Below are 23,741 nucleotides of genomic sequence, written 5' to 3'. Positions count from 1 at the left end.
GCCCTGAAAAATGAGGCCAATTGTACGATTGTATTTATTACAGGTTCCCATAACAAATAATTAACTCTGCAATCCCTTCACTGTATAATCTGGTCAGCCAATATGCATGGAATTGCCTTTATAATACTAGAATGGCCATCAACCATACTGTGCAAATATTGAATCATAGATGCCATGGAGTGATTCTGATGGAATCAATCTGACATATATGGACAGGCCATCCTCCTTTCTAATATGGGCAACTGGTTTCTCCAAAAGCTTTGCTTTTTGAGCTGTTCCTGTGAAGATGTCCTGCAGCCGAGTTAAATGCATCAAAATTTTGCTCTGGTAACTCAGCCTGGAGGGTCCCAAACAGGGCTGAGACAAGGGGATGACAACCACATTCCGGGGAAAAAAAACAGAACTGCAGAAACGCCTACAGAAGCTCCAAAGAATCTATCCCCAGGGAGAGGAAAGATCTTCCAAGATGGGCTACTACTTGAAATACTGGCTCAAAATAAAGGATTCTGTCAGTGGCCTTTTCCTAAGGAATGCTTAACTAACCCTGTACCAACCCTGTATATCGGCGTTTCCGGGGCGTAAAGAGATTGAAAGTTCCATAAACCAGATGTGTCTTTTTCTTAATCTGACTATGCCATTGTAATTGGTGGTGCCGGTGGGATGTTCGGGATGAAGGAGGGTGACACCGAGTCCGGAGGATCGATGCCCTCTGTGCATCCATCCACGGGCATGCAACATGCTGACACCCTACAAGTCTTCACTTGTTGGTTCTGCAATGTATCACTTCCGCTTTACAACTGAGAGTTGCCGTTTTGTTCGTGGAGACCTCCATGACCACCCATGCCATGGTGAGCAGGTAGGGTTTCAAAATGACATCACTTCCCTCTGTAACGACTTCTGTGTCCCCTAAAGTCAATATGTTCAGGAAAGCAGCAGCTAACGCAGGATTATGTTTATCTAGTGCATACACACAAAAGCTGGAGCAACTCCAGCAGGCCAGACAGCATGAAGATGAAAATGAATAAACTGTCGATGTTTTGGGATGACACCCTTCATCAGGATGGAAATGGAATAGGGAACATACTAGAATGAATGAGGTGAGGAGGGAGGAGAAGGACAAGTGTGTCCCATGTCAGAAATATAGAAAACCTACAGCACAATACTGGTCCTTGGGCCCACAAAGCTGTGCCGAACATGTCCTCACTGTAGAACTACCTTGGCTTACCCATAGCCCTCTATTTTTCAAACCTTCATGTATCCATCCAGGTGTCTCTTGAAAGATCTATCATTTCCACCTCCAGCATTGCTGCCGGCAGCCCATTCCACGCACTCACCATTCTCTGCATAAAAAAACCTCATCCCTGACATCTCCTTTGTACCTACTTCCAAGCACCTTAACCCATACATATTTTCCGGGTCAAATTTGACCAGTTTTGACATTGGACAGCAGTACAAACACCCTAAATGCTATTTTTTTTTAGCCGAAATTTGACAACTTTTCCTAAAGTGACCCAAAATGCACATAAATGAATATATTTAAAAATGTTATACTTTTGTACAGGTGCTACAAATTTTTTTACGTTGGGGCTGCTCCAGGTCAAATTTGACCCGTATCTATTGAAATGGATTTGAGATCTCTGAAACATTAATTAGGGGTTAGTGACCCCTTTATTAATGTCAGATAGGCCATTTATACATTCTAAATAGATCTGTGGCTCTAAATTTGATATTTATGAGGGGATTCAGTGGCCGGATCAAAATTGACCCGGACCATACTGTGAAGGTATAGATTATGAACTGTAAGTAAGGGTTAAAACATTGTCCTCTCGTCCTAGCCATTTCAGACTTGGTAAAAAGCTTCAATCTGCATGATCAATGCTTCTCATTATCTTGTACACCGCTATTAGGTCACCTCTCATCCTCTGTCACTCGAAGGAGAAAAGGCTGAGTTTACTCAACCTATTCTCATAAGGCATATTAGCCAATTCAGGCAACATCTTTGTAGATCTCCTCTGCACCTTTTTTAAGGCTTGCACGTCCTTCCTGTAGTGAGATAACCAGAACTAAGCACAGCACTCCAAGTGGAGTCTGACCAAGGTCCTATAAAGCTATAATATTATCTCTCAGTTCTTAAACTCAATCCCAATATTGATGTAGCCCAATGCACCGTATTCCTTTTTAACCACAGAGTCAACTTGTATAGCAGCTTTGAGTGTCCTATGGCCTCGGACTCCAAGATCCCTCTGATCCTCCACACTGCTAACAGTCTTGCCATTAATGCCTTCCACACTATCCATAACACCCACAACCTTTGTGTCATCAAGAAATTTAGTAACCCATTCCTCCTCTTCCTCATCCAGGTCATTTATAAAAATCACGAAGAGTACAGGGTCTGAGAACATAACCTTGAGGCACACCACTGGTCACCGACCTCCATGCAGACTTTGCCTTCTGTGGGCAAGCCAGATCTGGATCCACAAAGTAATATCCCCTTGGATCCCATGCCTCATTACTTTTTCAATAATCCTTGCATGAGGTACCTTATCAAATACCTTGTGAAATCCATATACACTATGTCTATGGCTCTAGTTGTATTGATGTGTTCCGTCACATGCTCAAAAAACACAATCAGGCCCGTAAGGCTTGACCTGCCTTTCACAAAGTCATGCTTCCTATTCTTAATCTTATTATGCCTCTTGAAATGTTCATAAATCCTGCCTCTTAGCATCCTCTCCATCAACTTAGTGACCACCGTAGTATGACTTAATGGTCTATAATTTCCTGGGCTATCTTTATTCCCTTTCACATGCAATCCTCCAATCCTCTGGAACCTCTCCCATCCCCATTGATGATGCGAAGATCATTGACAGAGGCTCAGCAATCTCCTTCCCACAGTAGTCCGGGGTGCCTCCCTTCCAGTCCCGGTGACATATACATCTTGATGGTTTACAAAAGCACCAGCACCTCCTCTTCCTTAATATCCTTAACATGCTCAAGCGTTTCAGTCTACTGTAAGTCATTCCTACAATCACACAAATCCTTTTCCTTAGTGAATACCAAAGCAAAGTATTCATTAAGTACCTCTGTTACCTCCTCCGGTTCCAGGCACATTTTAGCACTGTCACACTTGATTGATTCTATTCTCTCATGTCTCATCCTCTTGCACTTCACATACTTGTAGAATACCTTGGTGTTTTCTTTAATTCTGTCCATCAAGGCCTTCTCATGACCCCTTCTGGCTCTCATAATTTCATTCTTAAGCTTCTTCCTGCGAGCCATATAATCTTCTAGATCTCTATATTTACCTAGCTTTTGAACCTTTCGTAAGCTCTTCTTTTCTTCTTGACTAGATTTACAACAGCCTTTGTACACCACAGTTCCTGAACCTTGCCATCCTTTCCCTGTCTCATTGGAATATACCTATGCAGAACCCCATGCGAATATCCACTGAATATTTGCCACATTTTTTTCCATATGTTTCCCTGAGAACATCTGTTTCCAATTTATGCTTGCAAGTTCCTGCCTGATAGCCTCATATTTCCCCTTACTCAAATTGAAAGTTTCCATAACTTTTCTGTTCATATCCCTCTCCAATGCTATGATAAAGGAATAGAATTGTGTTCAATATCTCCAAAATGCTCTCCCACTGAGAGATCTGACACTTGACCAGGTTCATTTCCGGATACCAGATCAAGTACAGCCTCTCCTCTTTTAGGCCTATCTACATATTGTGTAAAGAAACCTTCATTAACAAACCTAACAGACTCCACCCCATCTAAACCCTTCACTTTAGGGAGATGCCAATCAATAATTCGGAAATTGATATCTCCCAGCACAGCAAACATGTTATTATTACACCTTTGCAGAATCTGTCTCCCTATCTGCTCCTCGATGTCCTTGTTACTATTGGCTGGTCTATAAAAACACTCAGTAGAGTCATTGACACCTTCCTATTCCTTACTGCCATTACAGGGACTCCGTGGGGAACCCCAAAACAACCTCCTCCTTTTCTGCAGCCATGACATTATCTCTGATCAACAGTGCCACTCCACCTCTTTTGCCTCCCTCCCTGGCCCTTCTGAAACACCCAAGGCCTGGCACTTGGAATAGCCTTTCCTGCCCCTGCACCATCCAAGTCTCTGTAATGGCCACAACAACATAGCTCTTTTTTTTTTTATTTTTATACATGTAAAAGTACTGTTTCTCAGATCTTACATTCTTGCCGCATCTGTTCTCAGACTTTCCATTCCAGAACATAGGAGATGTGAGACGTTCTCATTTATTCAGAGAAAGGAGAATCTCAACTATCATGATGCTCCCCTCACCCACATCTCCACCACTTTACACACACCTGCCCGTGGCCCATTGTAACAGGGATAGGTCATTCTATCTGCACTCTACATCCAGCTTATAATTTTTCACAAATGCCAACTTGTTCAATTTCCCATCACCAGACACATCTCAGCGCTTTCCTTGGAGATTGCTCCTACACTTTTCTCTTATCCACCCATCCTTCACCACTAATCCTCCTCTTAGCACTTATCCCTGCCACTGTCTCAAGTGCTACTCCTCCATCACCTTTCAGGTCCTCAAACAGTCCTTCAAGTTAAGGAAATGTTTCATCTGCGAAATTATCTGTATCATGTATTGCTCTCGGTCCTGACTTCTCCATGTTGGTGAGACACTTCATCAAGCACCTTCTCCCTGCTCTCCATTAAAGCCAAGTTCTCGCTGTAGCTACAATTTCAATTCAACTGCTCTGCAGCCATGATGAGGCCAAGCTCAGTTTAAAGGTGCAGCACCTCATTTTCCGTTTGGTTATCCTCGAACCTCAAGGCATGAACAAAAATTGCTCTAACTTGCAGTATCTTCTGATCCCTCCTATTCTTCTCCCCTTCTCTTTTTCCCTTTCCTTTTTCAGGTTACCCTTTCACCCTTTCCCTTCTCCTCCACTCTCATGACTATTATCTACCTTTCTGACTTATGCCCTTTGATCTTTCATCCAATGTCACCTTCTATAAGTCTCCTACCTCATTAACCCTTTGCCCAATCCACATATCAACCACCTCTCCCCCAATTTACCACCTCACTTGGTTTCACTTATCAGCTGTCGGCTTGTCCTCCTGGTAATCACTCCCACCCTATTTTTCTATTCTGGCAGCTTCTGCTGAAGTCTCCTGGCCTGTAACATCGACTGTTTATTTCCTTGTATACATTCTGCCTGAGGATGCACAGTGTTTTTTTGTTTGCTTGCATGTCCAGTTCACAAAGACATGAAGTGTGTGTTTATTTCAATAAGACTTCTTTTGAAAAAGGAGGATACTGATTATTTTGTGTATGGACCCAGGAAGCAATGATATGGATTACAGAAACAATGGAAGCAATGTTTACCTCTCAGTTGGAAGTAAACATCTCCCAGCTGAATATATGAGAAGTAAAGCATTTCAAAGTCAAACTCGCACACTCTCTCTGCACTACATTGACATTAGCTCTTTTCTCCTTTGCTGATGAGTGTGAGAAGACAGATTAGACACAAATTAGCTGGATAACATTTATCTGTTTTTTGGTGAACAGAACAAACCTGAACATTACCATGTAGGCAAAAGTTATGCATTTATCCCTGAGCCTCGTATGCCTGCTCCCATATACATTCACAATCGATCTGTTATAGATTCAGTGTGGCAGATTTGTCACTCAGAAGATAAACAGCTTGTAGTGAAGGGACTCCAAGCCTGCCTGGGTATCCTTAAAGTCTATTATCATCATCCTCTAAATTTATTGTGCCAGCTGTAAGTCTGAATGTTGTGCACTCTACAAGTTATTAACATGGATGAAGGACTGATATCATACCGACACCTGAGTACTCACTCACACTTCCATCCAGACTGATCAGTTACTCTGTCTTTATTTTATTACTGTATCAATGAAGAAAGATATCATCAGGCTTCCACCTTTTCGAACTTCCAACAAATATTAAAATTGTATCCCTGTGCTTATTTTCCACAACATGTATCACCTGCCCAATCCAATTATGATATCGATACCCATGAGTTGTTGACTGTGAAACTAACCTTAGAAGAGTGGCAGTACTGGTTTGAAGGAGCTGAACATTGTTTGTTGTATGTACGGCTCTGGAGAATTGAGCTTGTGAGCTGAATGCATTGCTTTTAGCTGATTTAATAATGTCATTACTGATGGTCCGGGTTGCAAGAACCTTAAGCCTGATGCCTTATCTAGGCAATTTGATTCCCAGAACCTCCGAAACCCTGTTTCAATAGATAGGCCGGAGTCAATACTTTCAGAAAATAAACGTTTGTCTCATGTCTGTTCTAATATTTTTTCCAAAGTAGAAACATACTCAAGAGCAGTAATCTAGTTTCCAGCAATGTTCTCCTTGGTAACCTTTTCGTGCCACCCGAACGTCGGGCAGATGTGTTCAAACGTGTCCAGGATAATAGCCCACTCTGGAATTCATGTAAAAGACAATATTAGTGGTCTGGTATTAATCGGGATGTCAGGTCATTTTTCCAACACTTTGACATTTGTACCCATTCCAAAATTTCCAATTCTCCTCTCCCATGGTCTTGTCCATTCCCACCCCACTGCATTGCCCACAGCCCGTGAAACTGCGGATTTTTATTGCAGGGCCTGTTCAGGCCACATAGATTTATTTCTGATAGGGTGTCTTACGGGCGTTCACAAATTAATTCAATAGGCTCACTGGCTACATTTAATGTCAGAGAAACGTATACAATATGCATCCTAAAATTCCTTTTCTTCGCAAACAACCAGGAAAACAGAGGAGTGCCCCAAAGATGGAATGACAGTAAAATAATTAAGACACCAGAAACCCCTAACACATGCAGCAAGGCAACAGCCCGCCACACCACCGAACCAGCAAAAAGTCATCAGTGCCCTCCACTCAGCACTCGAGCAAACAGCAAGAAAGACAAAAGAGACAGACCTGCAGTATCCCAAAGTCCACTGCTTCACTCAATAATTTTACATATCACATGCGCTCTCTCTTCCTAAAAAGGGACAAATAGGTGCTCAAATTTTAGAAGCATTTTGTAAACTTATTCAAGCTACTTCTAGTCTTTCTTTCAATTTTCATCCATAGATGAATGGTCAGACTGAGAGGACTAACCAAGACTTGGGATTGACCATTTGTTGCCTTCTTTCTGGAGACCAATCCTCTGGAAGTGAACGGTTAATTTGAGAAGAGACAGCTCTTTCAAAACTTCATCATTCTTTGCCTAATATGTGCCCTTCCAAAAGTCAGTTTGGGTTTAAGTGTCCTCTCTTTTCTGAGCAGGAAGTGGATGTACTCTTCAATTTGCTAAACTCTTTTTCCAGTGCTGTAAACCGTGATGGCTTAAAGCCAAGGGGACTTTGGCTCACTTCAATAGGGCAGCAATTCCATGGAAACAAGAGGAAATTACCGGATCCTTCTTTTGTGTGGGTCAACCCAAGCTGTCACCCTTCAACTAGAATCCTAGAAGCAAGCTCTTGGCTTCATTATGCCCTGTTAAGAGGGTTGTTAAGAGAAACAATCCTGTAATATGTAGATTACAACTTCCCAGGTATCGACGAAACAATCCCACTTTTCACATCTCAGAATTTAAATGCTGAATCGGTCGTACTTTGGCCCGTATACCGAAGCCTCTGCTCCTCCCAGAATCATAAATGGATCACCTGTTTACACTGTCCAGAGATTGTTTGACTCCTTTCAAGTTAATGGGCACTTCCGGCGTTTAGTTGAATGGGAGGGTTGCGACCTGGTGGAGAGGAGTTAGGTTCCAGTCTGGAGTATTTTACATCCTGATTTTCATTGGCTTCACCCCAATTTCTCTAAACTTCCAGGAGACAGACTTGGAAGGGGAGTTCTGTCACACCAACAGTCATTTGATTTTTTTTTCCACATAGGATGTGGATTCTATTTTCAGTGTAACTTCATGAGAATGCAATGATCCTTGGATTGTTTACCCTACATTTCTACTTGTTTGTTATTTGAGTACTTCTGGGCTTTCACTTTGTGATACGCATGTCCCAGTTGGCATCTATCGTGGGGATTGTTACACACTCTTTGTATTTTTCATTTTTGTTCAATTTGCACTGTTTCTATAACCATTGCATTTTTAATTTGTTGCATTGAAATTGTTGTCTAATCTACAACCTATTAATTTTATATACCTCCATCAAGTATTCTAGATATCATGAATGATGCAGATCTTCAAGATCCTGTGTAGTTTGTCTGAGTTCTTCTTGCTTAGTTTCTGTATTATTTTTGGTCTTGCTTGAACTGCCAAACTTTCTGGGATTCCTGAAGTTGCAAGTTAACCTGACACAGGTTCCTTCTGTTTCTTTCTTTCATCTTAAACCTACACCCTCTAGTTCTTAATTCACTTTCCCTTGGTAAGGAACTGTGTGTACTCACCCAGTGTATGCCCCACTACATTTTGTTCTAGTCTCTTGCTATTCAAGGAAAAGGTCATTGCATGTCCAGCACAGACTCTCAGTCATAGCAATATTCTGAAAAATCACTCTTTATGCTCTCTTTCCAGCTTAATGACCTTGTTCCTTCAACAGAGGGACGAAAACTGTACAAATGGCACAGGTGTTGCCACATTATTATCTCATACAACTGCAGTAGAATGTTTTGACACCTATACGCATATTCTGACTGATAAAGGATGACGTGCCAAATGATTTTGTTACCATACTCTCCATCTGTGACAATAAATTCAGGGAACAATATACTGGCACTCCTATATCCCTTTGTTTTACAAAGGACCCCAGGGACTTAATATTTGCTATGATGCTATGAAGTGTTGCCTCCTCAAACATCAACCCATTGAACTTAGTTAGATGGAATGCCATTTGCCATTGCTTTGACCACTTACCTCACTGCTCTGGTTCCCCTTGGAATTCTTAATAAACACAATGATATTCAGTCCTGCATTGTCCAAGGACATCCACACCAGCAGTATAATAGGTTCATTAATCTGTTAATGTACACCAGTGGTTCCCAACCTTTTCCATGCCCCACATCCCTAGGAAAAGTTTGATTAATATTCGCACCCCCTACAAAAGTAATACCACATTTGAAGATGAAGAAGTCTAATTTCTAATTTTTGAACCACAAATTGAACCACATACAATACTGTGGGTGACCAACTTGAACTTAAAAATATTAGCATTTAACTCAGTGCATAAATGCAAATATAAATTGAGCAATCAGATTCTAATTTATTCAGAAAAAAATGTAAACAGTAAAATCAATCCCAATTGTGGATGTAAAATTCAATGACTTCTTTGCTCTTGCTTCTCATTCATGATTTTGTCAAAACGTGGAACTTCCATGCTGATTGCGATTCGCAGGTCTGCTTGTGGATTGAGGCGATTCCTAGATTTTGCCTTGATTGGGAAAAGACAACTGAATACAGATTCACATAACTATGTTGTTGCAAATGGAATGAGGACACTGAGTGCTTTTCCAACAAGTATTGGGAACATATCCTGTGCTGCTGTTGTGGTTTCTCGTGCCCCACAAACGATCAGGAGACGCAGAAGATTCTTCAAGAAGTATTAATCTTTAATTTGCAAATCAAAGCTGAGACCGTCATTGAGCTAGTCGCTGATTGCCCACTGATCCTTGTACACAGCATTTTTTATAGCAATCTCCTGGTTTTGTTGTATTAGCCTATTCAATCGGTCTATAGTTGAGTATCACAAGTACATCCGCCGTTTCAGATTTGAATGTGTATACCACCCTCAGTGGCAGAGCATGGTAGAGAGAATTAATGGAACCATGAAAGCCAAACTAAAAAAAAATTGTGCAGACACTAAACTTAATTGTGTCGATGCTTTACCGTTATCATTGATGAGTTACCGCATGCAAACTAATCGAATGACATGCCTGACTCCGCATGAGATGCTCACTGGGAAGCTATCATACCTGTGATAGGGGTAAGCAAAGATGTTGAATGCATAAACTCCATATAGTACAATCAATAGAGATTCATCAACTACATCGATGATGCACTGGAAGCCTTAGGGCAACAGCTGGATGCAACTAGCAGGATGGTGTGGCAAAACAGACAGGTACTGGAATGGCTTTTGGCAGAAAAAGGGGCTGTGTGTGTAATGTTTGGAGAACAATGCTGCACTTTCATACCGAACAGAAGGGTCTGTTCATACTGAACAGAAGGAACCGAATACTAGTCCAGAAGGGTCTTTCACCAGAGCAATGAATAAATTAAAGAATCTGCGGACGGAGGTTAAACAGAACGCAGGATTTGAACATCAGTTCTTTGATTGGTTGGAAACTAGACTCGGAGGATGGGGAGCATGGCTGACTAAAATGGCAATAACTGTCAGTATTATATTGTTGATCTGTGCGCTTGTGCTGTGCTGTTTTCTTCCTTGTCTCAAATCCCTTGTAGTGTGTGCTGCAACCAAACAATTTCCAATGCTCGTGGCAATTACTGAAGCAAGCTTAGTGGAGAAAGAAACACCGAAAATGTATCATTACACCATACAACACCTGCAGGATGAACAAGAGCAAAACGACAATGTGGGAGTACATTGAAAGGGCTTCTGAGTCTTTTTCCCTGTCTCAGGTACAAAGGGACAGGTTTTTGGCTCAGCGGCCCAGGGTCACAGGGAGAGAATGTTTTGAGGACTTGGCGCAGAAAATTATAGTTTAATTCGAGATTTGGGAATAAGTGCTGGAGTTTATTGGGGCTTTTGTGCGCAGACTCTTAGTCTTCTTTCTCTGTGTAAGACTCTCTGGGTCTCAAAGGGGGATATATTGGAGTATAAAAGTTGAAATTGTTTGCTGTGTAAACAAAACTATGTAGTCAGCTTTGAACTTGCTATTTGCTAGAGAATGAAATCTTAAGAATGTAGAAGACAATGGTGTGTCAATGAGAGGTAGCTATGAGATGCAGGTTAGAACATGATTAATTCAATGGGTAGAAACAATAGCGGTGGATGTACTGGTGATACACAACTATAGACCGATTGGATATGCTTATGCAACTAAACCAGGAGATTGCTATAAAAAATGCTATGTCCAAGGATCGGTGGGCAATCAGCGACTAGCTCACTGACTGTCTCAGCTTGGATTTGCAAATTAAAGTTTAATACTTCTTGTGGAATCTTCTGCATCTCCTGGTCGTTTGTGGGGCACGAGAAACCACGACAGTTGCAGCACGGACTACAAGAGATTTGAGAGAAGGAAGAAAACAGCACAGCACAAGCGCACAGCTCAACAATACAATACTGACAGTTATTTCCATTTTAGTCAGCCATGCTCCCCATCCTCCGAGTCTACTTTCTAACTAGTCAAAGAACTGATGTTCAAATCTTGCATTCTGTTTGACCTCCGTCCGCAGATTCTTTAATTTATTCATTGCTCTGGTGAAAAACCCTTCTTGGTTAGTATTGTTCGGTATGAAAGTGCAGCATTGTTCTGCAAACATTACACACACAGCCCCTTTTTCTGCCAAAAGCCAATCCAGTACCTGCCTGTTTTGCCACACCATCCTGCTAGTTGTATCCAGCTGTTGCCCTAAGGCCTCCAGTGCATCATCGGTGTAGTTGATGTATCTCTGCTGATTGCAGTATATATAGTTTATCCATTCAACATTTTTGCTTACCCCTATCACAGGTATGATAGCTTCCCAGCCTGCAGCAATCTCATTCGGCTGTCCTGCACTGTCAAACCGGATTGTCAGGTCAGGGTCATATTTTCTCTTCTGTCGTAGCAGTGTCCGCTGCTCAGGGAAGTTAGCGTTGGTCTGTACTTCAGGGGGCATTATAACTTCCTGAAGCAGCATGACACGCGTACATGTTCCTGCCCAATTGAGGGGGAGCGTAGATCTCAGACCTCCTTCCTGTCCACACAGCCACCAAGTGTCTGCTAATGGGATAGTCTGAGAGTCCATTGCACGGTCAGGAGTATGGGAACCCATCATGTGTCTTTTACCTGGGGTTACATCCGACGTCTGAGTGCAGTTGCCTCGAAAGTGGCCAACCGGGTGAGTGCCCACCCACATGAAACATTCATAATTCAGATGGTCCTGCATTATAAGCTGTTGCAGTGTAGGTGTCTGGCTTCGTTTACTTATAGCCCATGGTCTGCTATAATTGCATTCAGAGGCAAGCTTGCTTTGATCAAACTGCGAGGAAGCCTGATATAGCATACACCAATAGGGGCACATTGGTGCATTGTTCATACAGTTTTGATAGCAGGGATCTGCACTAACGCAAATCCTCATGACACAAGCCCTAACCGGACCAGGACACAGTCGTTCGCATTGTTGCCTGTGCTCTCTTCGCCACCGCTTGCGGGTGGAGGAGTTATAAGGCATGGGAACTACATGCTGAGTGGGGCTTTCCTTTGAGCACAGTTAACAATTCTGTCTCTTCAACATTCCTGCCGTGTAAGTTGCCCATTGATACCACTGATTAGTACGTGTCTGTAACCATGGCGAGGAGTTAAGTGTTGTGCTCCTCTTACTTCTTTTCTGTAGTTTACCAGCCCCATTCCATATCTGCCACACTAATGGTTCCCAATTCTGCACTGGAGTATGTGGGTGCTTTGTCCCCAGGGGAACGACTGGTCGTTCCCAGCTCATCCCCATTATCTGAAGAAGCCCTACTCTCCACCACCACATCCTGAGGGTCTTCAGGCCCGTCCTCAGAATCAAAAATTTCCTTTACCACTTGATCAAACTCCTGAGATGCAGTGTCTTCTTGTTCCTCCTGTTTGTGTCCTGCTAACTGCTCTTCCGCATCACTTACCTCGGACACCTCACCTGATTGCCCTTGCAGGACTGCCCTCATGCAATGGTTCAGATGGTACCAGGTGGAGCGTTCTTCTACCTGAACTGTGGTGGGTGATGCCTTGGTCACCGTAAAGGATGCTTCCCTTCTTGGTTCGTTCCACTTTCTCCGAAAAACTCGCACGTAAACCTGGTCTCCTGGTTTAATCGGTCCTTCCCCTTGTACGGTTTTCAGCTCTTCCTGTTTTTCCTGTGCATAAATAGACCTATGTATCATAGTTAACTGCTGCATGTATTGTTTCAATTCTATTTCCCATTGTTCCAAACTAGGTCCTTTATACGGCCCTCTCCACTGGGGCACTGGCATGGGTGTCCCAGTGAGCATCTCATGCGGTGTCAGGCATGTCATTCGATTAGTTTGCATGCGGTAGGTCATCAATGCTAACGGTAAAGCATCGACCCAATTAAGTTTAGTGTCTGCACAAATTTTGTTTAGTTTGGCTTTCATGGTTCCATTAACTCTCTCTACCATGCCCTGCGAGTGAGGGTGGTATACACATCCAAATCTTTGCTTTATCCTCAGCGCCTGTAGTACCAATTTGACCACTTTCTGGATAAAAGCTGAACCATTGTCTGAGCTAACTTCTGTAGGTATTCCAAACCTTGGGATCACTTCATTTGTCAGAAATTTTACCACTGTCTTTGCCCCTTGATCTCTTGAAGGTACCGCCTCCACCCATCTGCTAAATAGATCAATTACTACCAGCATGTATCTTTTCCCTCTCACTGTCTTTATCATGTCTATGTAATCGATCACTAGATGTTTAAATGATCCTTCAGGTACAGGAATGTGACCTATTGGGGTTGTAATTCCCTTCCAAACATTATTCTGTGTGCATACCTCGCACTGTGACAAGACAAAGTCCATTGAAGCCTGTAAATAAGGGGAACAAAAACCATCCTTCTTTATTTGCTTTATCACTTCCCCCCTTGCACAATGGTCAGTCCCATGTGCTTCTGAAATCAGAATCGTCAGTAGAGGGGTGGGCGCTACCAACAAACCGTCTTCCATGCTCCACAAGCATTCCGGGTTCTGCTTGGCCCCCCTTCATCTCCACATTGTCTGTTCTGCCAAAGTTGCCTTACCTTGTATTTCAATTAGGTCTTCTACCTCAGTTTCTGGCGTTAGGCTTAACGGGGGGGGGGAATGACAGCTGATGTACATCCGGACGCTTCTTCTGGCTGCCTCGTCCGCAGCTTCATTTCCCTTTATTATTACATCATTTCCCTTTATATGTGCCTGGCATTTTACTATAGCCAATGCTTTAGGTTTCATTATGGCTTTTATTAAGTCTAGAATTTGCTGGCAATGTTGTATGGGATCTCCACTACTTTTTTTAAAAACCTCTCTGCTTCCACACTGCCCTGAACAGATGGCATACTCAATAAGCATATGCCGAATCAGTATAGATGTCTACTTTCTCACCTTCCATCATTTCACACGCAGCTGTCAGGGCTTTGATTTCTGCTCGTTGGGCAGAACACGGTTGGGGACAGGACTCTTATAATCTTATAGCTCGACTGATCCTGCTGCACTACTGAGAACCCTGCATGATTTCCATCATAGTCCCTATAACAAGAGCCATCTACGAACAGAACTTTTTCATCTGCATTCTCTAGTTGTTCTAACCGTAAATCTGCTCTCAAGTTGACAAATGTCATCGTCTTCCCTACACAATCATGGGGTTCTCCCTCATAGCCCAAAGGGACAAAATCGGCTATATTACTGGTAGTGCATCTCTGTATAGTTATGTCAGGAAATGTCACTAGCATCTGATACGCTGGTATCCTGGCTGGCGTCAACACAAATTTCCCTCTTTCCAGCAATTCTGCTACTTTGTGGTGTGTGTGTACAGAGTCACAGGATAGCCTAGGGTTACAGATGATGCCTTTTCAGATGCATAGTACAGTGCCTCCAATCCCTGAGCCACCTCATCTAGTCTCGTACTGTAGTATGGTATTGGCTGATTTGCTTTTCCTGTGCCTGTCTCCTGTGTTAGAACCGCTGTGACATAACCCTCCTGTCGGTTGGATACATACAAATGAGAAAAACCCTCTCGTAGTCAGGCAAAGCTAATGTTGGTGCTGACTGCAATTCCTGCTTAATAGTATTGAAAGCTATCTCCGCCTCTCCATTCCACTGTAAGCCATTCTTCAAATTTGTATGTCCTGCTTCTTTCATTATCTTTCTCAAAGGTGCCACAATCTCAGCATATCCTCCTATGCAATCCGAGCTGTACCCTGCCATTCCCAAAAACGTCAACATCTGCCCTACAGTCTGGGGTTTTGGGGCCTTAGTTATTTCCTCAATCTGATCTGGTGCTATCGCCTTCACTCCCTTGGATATTACCCTGCCTAAGTATTCCACTTGCTGCGTGCAAAATTGCAGTTTCTTTTTGGATACTTTATGTCCTCCGTGCGCCAGCTTCTCTAACAGAGTTATAGTGTCCTGCTCACACTGTTCCTTACTGTGGGAGCAAATCAACAGGTCATCCACATACTGTAACGAAGTACTTTCTAATGGCATGCCATCTAGGTCTGCCTTCAACACCTGATTAAAAACGGGTGGTGAATGTTTAAACCCTTGCGGCATTCTGGTATAGGTATACTGAGCACGTCTGTAAGTAAATGCAAACACAGGTCGGCTAGAGGAATGCCGAAGAAAGCCGAACACAAATCAATCACTGAAAAGTAACTTGCTTCTGGTGGAACATTAGTCAAAAGCGTGTGTGGGTTGGGGATTACCGCTGTCCAGTCCTCTACCATATCATTTACCGCTCGCAAATCATGCACTAGTCTAGACTTAGATTTATCTGCTTTTAAGACCGGCCGCAATGGGGTATTGCATGGACTGTTTGTTCTTTTAAGCACTCCTATTTCAAGTAACCCCTGCACTGTTGATGCTATTCCCTCTTCTGCTTCTGGTCTTAGAGGGTATTGTGGTTTCATGGGTGGAATTGCTCCCTTTTTCAGCCTTACTTCCACCGGACTAGCAGTTTTTATTTTCCCTACGTCCGTGTCATGTTGTGACCGCAGAATAGACGGCAACTAACCTTCTATCTATCTGCTGGCCGCTTTCCTTTCCCAGCAAGGGCAGGTGTGGTTGGGGAGTTATTTCCACCTCTCTCACTGTCCCTACCATATCTACACTTACCATTATCTTAATGCAATTGTTGTCTTCTGATATCCACACCTCTGGCGTGATTTTCCTCCACACTGTACAATGTAGCTCAGATTTGGGCATTACAGCCCTGGGTAATATAGCCTGCACGCCGTTTTTCGATTTTTCCCAGGTTTCCTGAATCTGATCTGCGATGTCTCCTATCCAAAAGACATTAGACTTCTTGTCTTCTCGCACTATCAATTGAGCCCCTGCTCTTTCCACAATCAGCCCATTTCTGGTGCATTCTAATTTTAATTCCAGTTTCAATAAGGCATCTCTGCCTAACAAATTAATCGGAGTTCCTTTAAATACTAGCACCGGCAAAACAATTCCTTTATTTCCCATCCTCAACTGCACTGGAGCCGTGCACTGTGTCAACTGTGTTTTCCCCGAGAACCCTACCATCTTAATAAACTTCCCTGACATTGGAAGGTGAAGGGCATACTGTGGCTGTACAGAAGTGTATGTGGCTCCAGTATCTATCATCATTGGTGTCAGTTGCCCTCCTAACATAACCTGAACAATGGGTTCCTCGTCTGCCTCCCTTGTTATCATTGAGTAATATCCCTTCCCACTCGAGTTCCCGGGGCACCCCTAATACCTCGCATAGGGGTTCACAGGTCTGCTTGGGCCTGTGGGGGCTGGTCCTTGGCTAAACTTTAGTTCCCTTCTTATCGGTTCCTGCTGGTGTGTGACAGGCCATGGTGTAAACAGACAATCTTTTCTCATGTGACCTGGCTGATTACATCCCCAGCACAATCTCTCTACCTCTCTTTCCCCCTGTTTCCTCATTGGTTCCCTCTGCCCATAGCTCCTCTGTCCCCCTCCTTGGGACTTCCAGTCCTGCCTGGGCTGCTTGAATTCTCCCTCATTATCCCAAATGTTCCTGATAGGGCATTTGTGGGAATGCTCCTCCAAAGACGATTATTGGCATGGGGTTTTCCGGCCCTTGTCTTTACAGTATGATCGGTTCCTCCATATAGTAGTGCTTCATCCAGTTCGATGGCTGTACTCGGACCGGTGGTTGCTGGCAGCATCTTTTTGCTTTTCTCTTTTTCCTTCTTTTTGAGCTCTTCGAGCTCAATTTGTATTAACTTTCTTTGCACCTCTTCCTGCTGCTCAGCCAACCTTCGTTTGTCTTTCCAGAATTTCTCAACCACATGGACTACGTGGTCTCTAAATTCTTGTGGTGTCTTTGACTTCAGCCCAACCGCTTCCTCCAGTTTGGATTTTACTTGCGGAGGCATTGCATCCAAAATGCTATGTCGGAACAATGTGGTGAAAAAATTAGCTATTTTCCACCTCTTGCTCTGTCTCCAGTCTCTACCTTTTCAACTGGCTTTCTATGTAGGCTGCTGGGTTTTCAGTGTCTCCCAGTCGATCCTCTTTTAAGGCTTTGGGGTCCACTTTGGGTTGGTAAAGCTTCCTGAGGGCCTGCCATACCCTCTGCCTCACTCTGTCAAACCCGTCTCCATCAGTTCTCGGTTCGTTCGAGTTTACTATGCCAGCCGTTTCCATGAGTTCGTTAAATTTGGAGGTTCCCATCAACCTTATCAATAGTGCCTTCAAATCTCCCATAGCCAATAATCGTCCTGCCATTTCTTCTTCAAAGGCTCTAATCCATTTCCCTGCTCCTTCATGTTGATTGGACAGAGTGTTTTTCAGTCCTTCTATGTCCTGGGATCCCCAAGGGATATACTGCACTTGTCCTGATCCTTTAACTAACAACGGCATCATTCTTCCTCCTTCTTCCCACCTGCCCTGGCTCTCCTCCTCACCTGACTCCCCATCTGTCTCAAGGTATGACTTTACTGCCTCCCACACAAATTTCCCCGGGGTCCTCTTCTTCCCTCCGTCTCCCTGTGGAGCCCTTCCTTTCTGTCCTGATTCAAGACTTGGTTGGCCCCTGGAGTATTTATGGCATCTCCTCTGGCAAACCCCTCTCAGTAACTTATCTGGCTCTCTCTCTACTTCCGCAAGTCACTCCCCGACCGCCTCCTTCTGCTCTTCTAGGCTTCTGCCTCCAACCTCTTCCCCACAAATTCTCACATCCTCCCTCTCTCCACTTAACTCTTGCTCCTCCAATGAGTCACCTTCTCCTTCTTCCTGTCCGTGTCTGTACACCTGTGGCAGGGACTCGTCATGATCCTTACTCGTGCTTGATTCCCTTCTCTATTGTGTTTCTCCACGACTCTCATCTCTTATCCTTTATCCTCTTCTTCTTGAATGCCTCATCTCTTCCTGTCCTGATGTGCCACTTTCTTTTCTAGTCTGTCTTTTTTCTATAGTATAGCCGATACTCCTCATACTTCTTTTCCTCTCTCAAGTATTTCATCCATTCAATCGCTTCTTCCATTTCTCTCTTTGCCTGTTCCACCTTTATCCTTTCTGCCTGTATCTCCTTCCAAATCGCTGCTTTTTCCTTCTCATATTGTCTTTTATCCTCCTCATTATCCCAAACTTGTACTCCCTGCATTTTTACTGTTCCTGTCAGCAGGGGGCACTGCTTAGAGGTTCCTTCCTCATTATAGGGAGTGGGCTTTTCTGTTTCTTTCGCATCCGGGTTTGGAGCTGAAGTCAGCTTCTCACTGTACTTTCCTCTCTCTATAACAGGCTGTTTCTCCAGCACCTTAGTGTCTTTCTCGCTTGTAATCAATATTCTACCTGGCCTCCTCAGCCTTTCTCCCTCCGTTCTGAAGAGTTTTAGCACTTCCATTTCTCGTTCTCTTTTTGCCCTCTTTTCTTAGATTTATCTTTTGGTTTGTAATTTTTAATTAGTGCCTCCATTTCTTCACACAAGCTTACATCATACGTTCCTTCTCTTGGCCACTTTGTGACCAGGTTTTTGGTTCTTCTTTCCCATTTTTCTGAAGTTTTATTTACCGGGAATTTTTTGCTCAGAATCTCTACTGCCATTCCTTTACCTGTCATGTTGTTCTCTCTTTTTAAGGTATTTCAGAGATTCACAGTTCGTTTACTAGATAATATTATTTACTCTAATTCTATGCCTAGTGTATCGTCTATCTACTAGCGCTTTAAACTATATATTGGTCTATCCTTGTTTCCTATTCTGTTCTGCCTGTACAGACCTCTATTCAGGGTGGTATCCACAGAACTTTCTCTTTGCACCTCGTCTATTCAGACCCTTATCTCTTAAGTCGGTATCCATGAGGATTTTCTCTATTTTCCCTTTCCCTGCCTGTTCAGACCTTCGTTTTATACGAAGCGGTATCCAGAGTGATTTACCAACACCACGTGGAATTTTTCTTAACTTAACTTCTTATTAACTTTCTTGTACTACCCTCACTGCAGTGTTCTTGATCAATCCTCTGAGCCTCCTGTTAAGCCCCAATTCTGCCAGATTCTTTGGACCGGAGAGACCCTTCGGCAGTGGTTCCACACTTCTGAGACTCCAAGACCTCCCCAAAACCAACAGAATTCTTAGTCCAAGTTGTCGCAAAAACCGCTTACCTTTTCTTTGTGTGCACCCTTAATTCTGTCAGCCTTGTGGGGGTCCCTAGAGGACTGGGTACCGTCCCCAATCTGCCGTTACCTTTCCGCGGGTCTCTTTCTGGTCCCATCTGGGTCGCCAATTTTGTTGTGGTTTCTCGTGTCCCACAAACGACCAGGAGATGCAGAAGATTATTCAAGAAGTATAAAACTTTAATTTGCAAATCAAAGCTGAGACAGTCAGTGAGCTAGTCGCTGATTGCCCACCGATCCTTTGAGATAGCATTTTTATAGCAATCTCCTGGTTTAGTTGCATTACCATATCCAATCGGTCTACAGTTGCGAATCGCAAGTACATCCGCCACTATTGTTTCTACCTATTGACTTAATCATGTTCTAATCTACATCTCTTAGTTACCTCTCATTAACACACCATTGTCTTCTACATTCTTAAGATTTCATTCTCCTACTAAATTGGGTACATGCATAGCAAATAGTAAGTTCAAACTACATAATCTACATCAAAGCTGACTACATAGATTTGGTTACACAGCAAACAATTTCAAAGCAAAACATCTCTTAGCTACCGCTCATTAACACACCATTGTCTTCTATATTCAATTGGATACATGCATGGCAAATAGCAAACTCAGAAAACATAATCCACATCTCTTAGCTTCCTCTTATTAACACACCATTGTCTTCTACATGCAATTGGATACGTGCATAGCAAATAGCAAACTCGGGCTACATATAGCAAATAGCAAACTCAGACTACATAATCCACATCTCTTAACTACCTCTTATTAATACACCATTGTCTTCTACATTTTTAAGATTTCATTCTCTTGCAAATAGCAAGTTCAAAGCTGACTACATAGTTTTGGTTACACAGCAAACATTGCAACTTTTATACTCCAATGCTACACACCATAACTCTTCCAAAGTCTTACTTTTAAATTGCATTTCAAGAGCTCGATTTCTCTGCAAATCAATAAGATCTTCCTTCAGCTCTTCATCATCTAACATCTTCTCCAAGTTGTAGGAACACGGTCTCATGATCCATTCATCTGAAATCTTCAGGTCTCTAGCAGCGAAATATCCATCAAACGGTTCTGACAGCATTTCCAAATGAGCCAAAATTTCTTCACGCACAGTAGGAGTTATGGATCCAGTATCATCAACGATCTCTTTTAGTGAAGGAAATTTTGAGAGACTGCCTCTTTTGATCCTTCAACGCCAAAGACGTAACTTTTCTTTGAAGGCATTCAACTTTTCATAAGCCTTCAATATGTTTATCACTTTTTCTTGAAGAGAAACACTAAGCTGACATTTTCACTCATATGAATGACCTAAGTAAGCCAGCATTTGGGCAAATTCTTGTGATTCCATTGCCCCAACCAGATCACATTCACGCTCCTCCAGAAAAACTTGGATTTCGTCTCGCAGTTCAAAGAAGCAGGTTAAAACCTGTCCTCGTGACAACCAAGGGACTTCTGCATGGAAAAGGAAAACTGAGTGCTCACTTCCCAGATCCTCACAAAATGATTTGAAGATGCTAGATTCAAAACATGCCCCCTTATCCAGTTGATGATCTTCACACAATTATCAAGGACTTTCTTCAATCTTGGAGGCAATATTTTTGATGCCAAAGCATGCCGATGAAGAAAACAATGGGTATCTTGCACATCTGGAATGTCCTTTTTCATCAATGCAGAAAAAGCCAGATTTATTTCCAAGCATTGTGGTGCCCCGTCAGTGCACACAGAACCAATGACTTTGATACCTAAATCATGTTTGGCAAAGAAGTCTTTCACCAGCTGCATCACATCCTTTGCAGTTGTGTTTGCTTCCAGTTCTTTACAGAACAGGAGATCTTCCTTCACAGCACCATCATTGACATACCTCACTAATGTGATGAGTTAACTACAACTGGAGACATCAGTTGACTCATCCAACTGAATAGAGATTTTAAGACGACTAGCTCTGACATCTGAGATGACTTGGTCCAAAATATCTTCACTCAAATCACTGATTCAGTTGTGAAGGACATTACTTGATAGGGGCACCTGTTCAAATATTTTTCTTGCTTCTTTGCCCAGGATAATTGTTGCCATTTCCAGTGCACATGGCTTGATGAGATCTTCCGCAATTGTGTGGGGTTTCTTTGATTTGGCCACTTTATATGCCACTTGGTATGAAGCAAGAAGTAGTGTTTCTTTAACAGAAATGAAAACTAATTTTTGAAGAGTTCCTTGTGAATCAAAACTAGCTCTTTTGATTTTCAATGACCCAACATCAGGTCCTTCAACATCAGCTCCGCCATGCTTGTTCTTGAAGTGCTCTTGAAGCTTGGATGGCTTCAGATTTGTGTTGGAAAACACGCTACAAAGAATGCACTGGGGTTTTTGCAAGTAATCATTTCCTGTTGTGCAAGTAAAACCAAAACACACATAGTCATCATTCCATTTCCTTCTTTTTGACATGATGAAGGGTTAATGAAGGGTTAAGGGTAAAGAGAAAAATATGAGCTAACACAGGCATGGGCAAACTACTGCCCGCGAGCCATATGCGGCCCGTTAAGCTTTTTAATCCGGCCCGTAGAACTTGATGAAATTATATTAATAAACTTTGTTAACGTTTTTTCCTCGCAATTCTGGCGTTTTCCCAATAGATGACGCACTCTATATACATTGACCTTTGTTGAGGTGCAGCGTATTACTCCACATTTGCGGTTTACTCTGTGACCTTGTGCCGACCCATTTCCTGGCACATCCGAACCGGCTCACAATTAGCCAGCGTTCCGGCTACGGGAGATAGCCTGCGGGGATTTGCAAGCACAGAGCTTTGGAGCCTTTGCTCCACGGGGGGGGGGGGGGGCAGGTTGAGGGAGGCTTAAAAGTGAGGCTGGGGATTTCGAATAAAGTTTTTTCCTTCGACTGCAGTTACCGACTCGTGTCGTAATTTTAGCGCTGCGTGTAGCACACCGCTACAACCTCTCACCCCTTCTGTAAAGATGAGTGGAGCTAAGAAAAGAAAAGTGGATAGAGAATGTCGGGTGTTTAATAAGGAGTGGACAACTAAATATCTTTTTACCGAACACCGATCAACTGTTGTATGCCAGATATGCCAAGAGACTGTGGCGGTTTTTAAAGAATATAATATCAGCCGTCACTTTGCCACAAAACATGTCAACTATGCTAGCGACCAGTCAACGAAAGTACGGGAAGCTAATGCTCAGAGGTTGGCAGCTAATTTACAGGCTCAACAAAATTTTTTTCACCGTCAAACTGCCATTCATGACTCAAGTACCAAGGCGAGTTTTATGCTGTCATTCAAATTAGCAAAGGCCAGCAAGCCTCTGTCTGAAGGTGAGTTTTTAAAAGAATGTATGGTGGAGGCAGCAGGTGTATTGTGTCCGGAGAGCAAAGACAAATTTGGAAAAATCAGTTTATCACGCAGGACAGTGACTCGCCGTGAGGAACTGATAGATGAAGATATAACCAGCGACTTAAATAAAAAGGCAGAGTCGTTCACGTTATATTCATTAGCACTGGATGAAAGCAACGATGTAAAAGACACTGCTCAGCTCCTCATTTTTATCCGAGGAATTAACAATACTTTTGAAATAACGGAGGAGTTTTTGACAATGGAGTCTCTGAAAGGAAAAACACGGGGAGAGGACTTGTATGACCGGGTGTCTGCTGTCATCGAAAATATGAAGCTCCCTTGGAGTAAACTTATCAACGTCACCACAGATGGATCTCCTAATTTGACGGGGAAAAATGTCGGCCTGCTGAGGAGAATACAGAATAAAGTGAAAGATGAAAATCCTGACCAGGATGTTATTTTCCTTCACTGCATCATCCACCAGGAATCTCTATGTAAATCGGTATTACAGCTGAATCATGTTGTGAATCCTGTCGTAAAACTTGTCAACTTTATACGTGCAAGGGGACTTCAGCACCGTCAGTTCATCACGTTCCTGGAGGAAACTGATGCGGATCACCAGGACCTACTTTATCACTCCTGTGTCCGCTGGTTAAGTTTGGGCAAAGTGTTTCAACGAGTATGGGAGCTCAAAGAGGAGACAGTGAGGTGCATTTTTGGAGTTACTGAGGAAGGCCGGCGAATTTCCTGAGCTGAGCAACAAGAGCTGGCTTTGTGATTTTGCGTTTGCTGTGGATATATTTTCACACATGAATGAACTGAACGTGAAGCTACAGGGGAAGGATCAGTTTGTGCATGACATGTACACAAACGTGAAAGCCTTTTAA

General features: G+C 43.0%; 1 pseudogene; it reads left to right on the top strand.

Annotated features, from left to right (window-relative positions):
• The first annotated feature begins 22,855 nt into the window (after nucleotides 1-22,855).
• LOC132405897 (general transcription factor II-I repeat domain-containing protein 2-like) lies at nucleotides 22,856-23,741 on the top strand (annotated as a pseudogene).

This window comes from Hypanus sabinus, chromosome 16 (assembly GCF_030144855.1).
Source record: "Hypanus sabinus isolate sHypSab1 chromosome 16, sHypSab1.hap1, whole genome shotgun sequence".
NCBI lineage: Eukaryota > Metazoa > Chordata > Chondrichthyes > Myliobatiformes > Dasyatidae > Hypanus > Hypanus sabinus.
The sequence above is the reverse complement of the archived record's forward strand: the minus strand, read 5'-3'. Positions and strand labels throughout refer to the sequence as shown.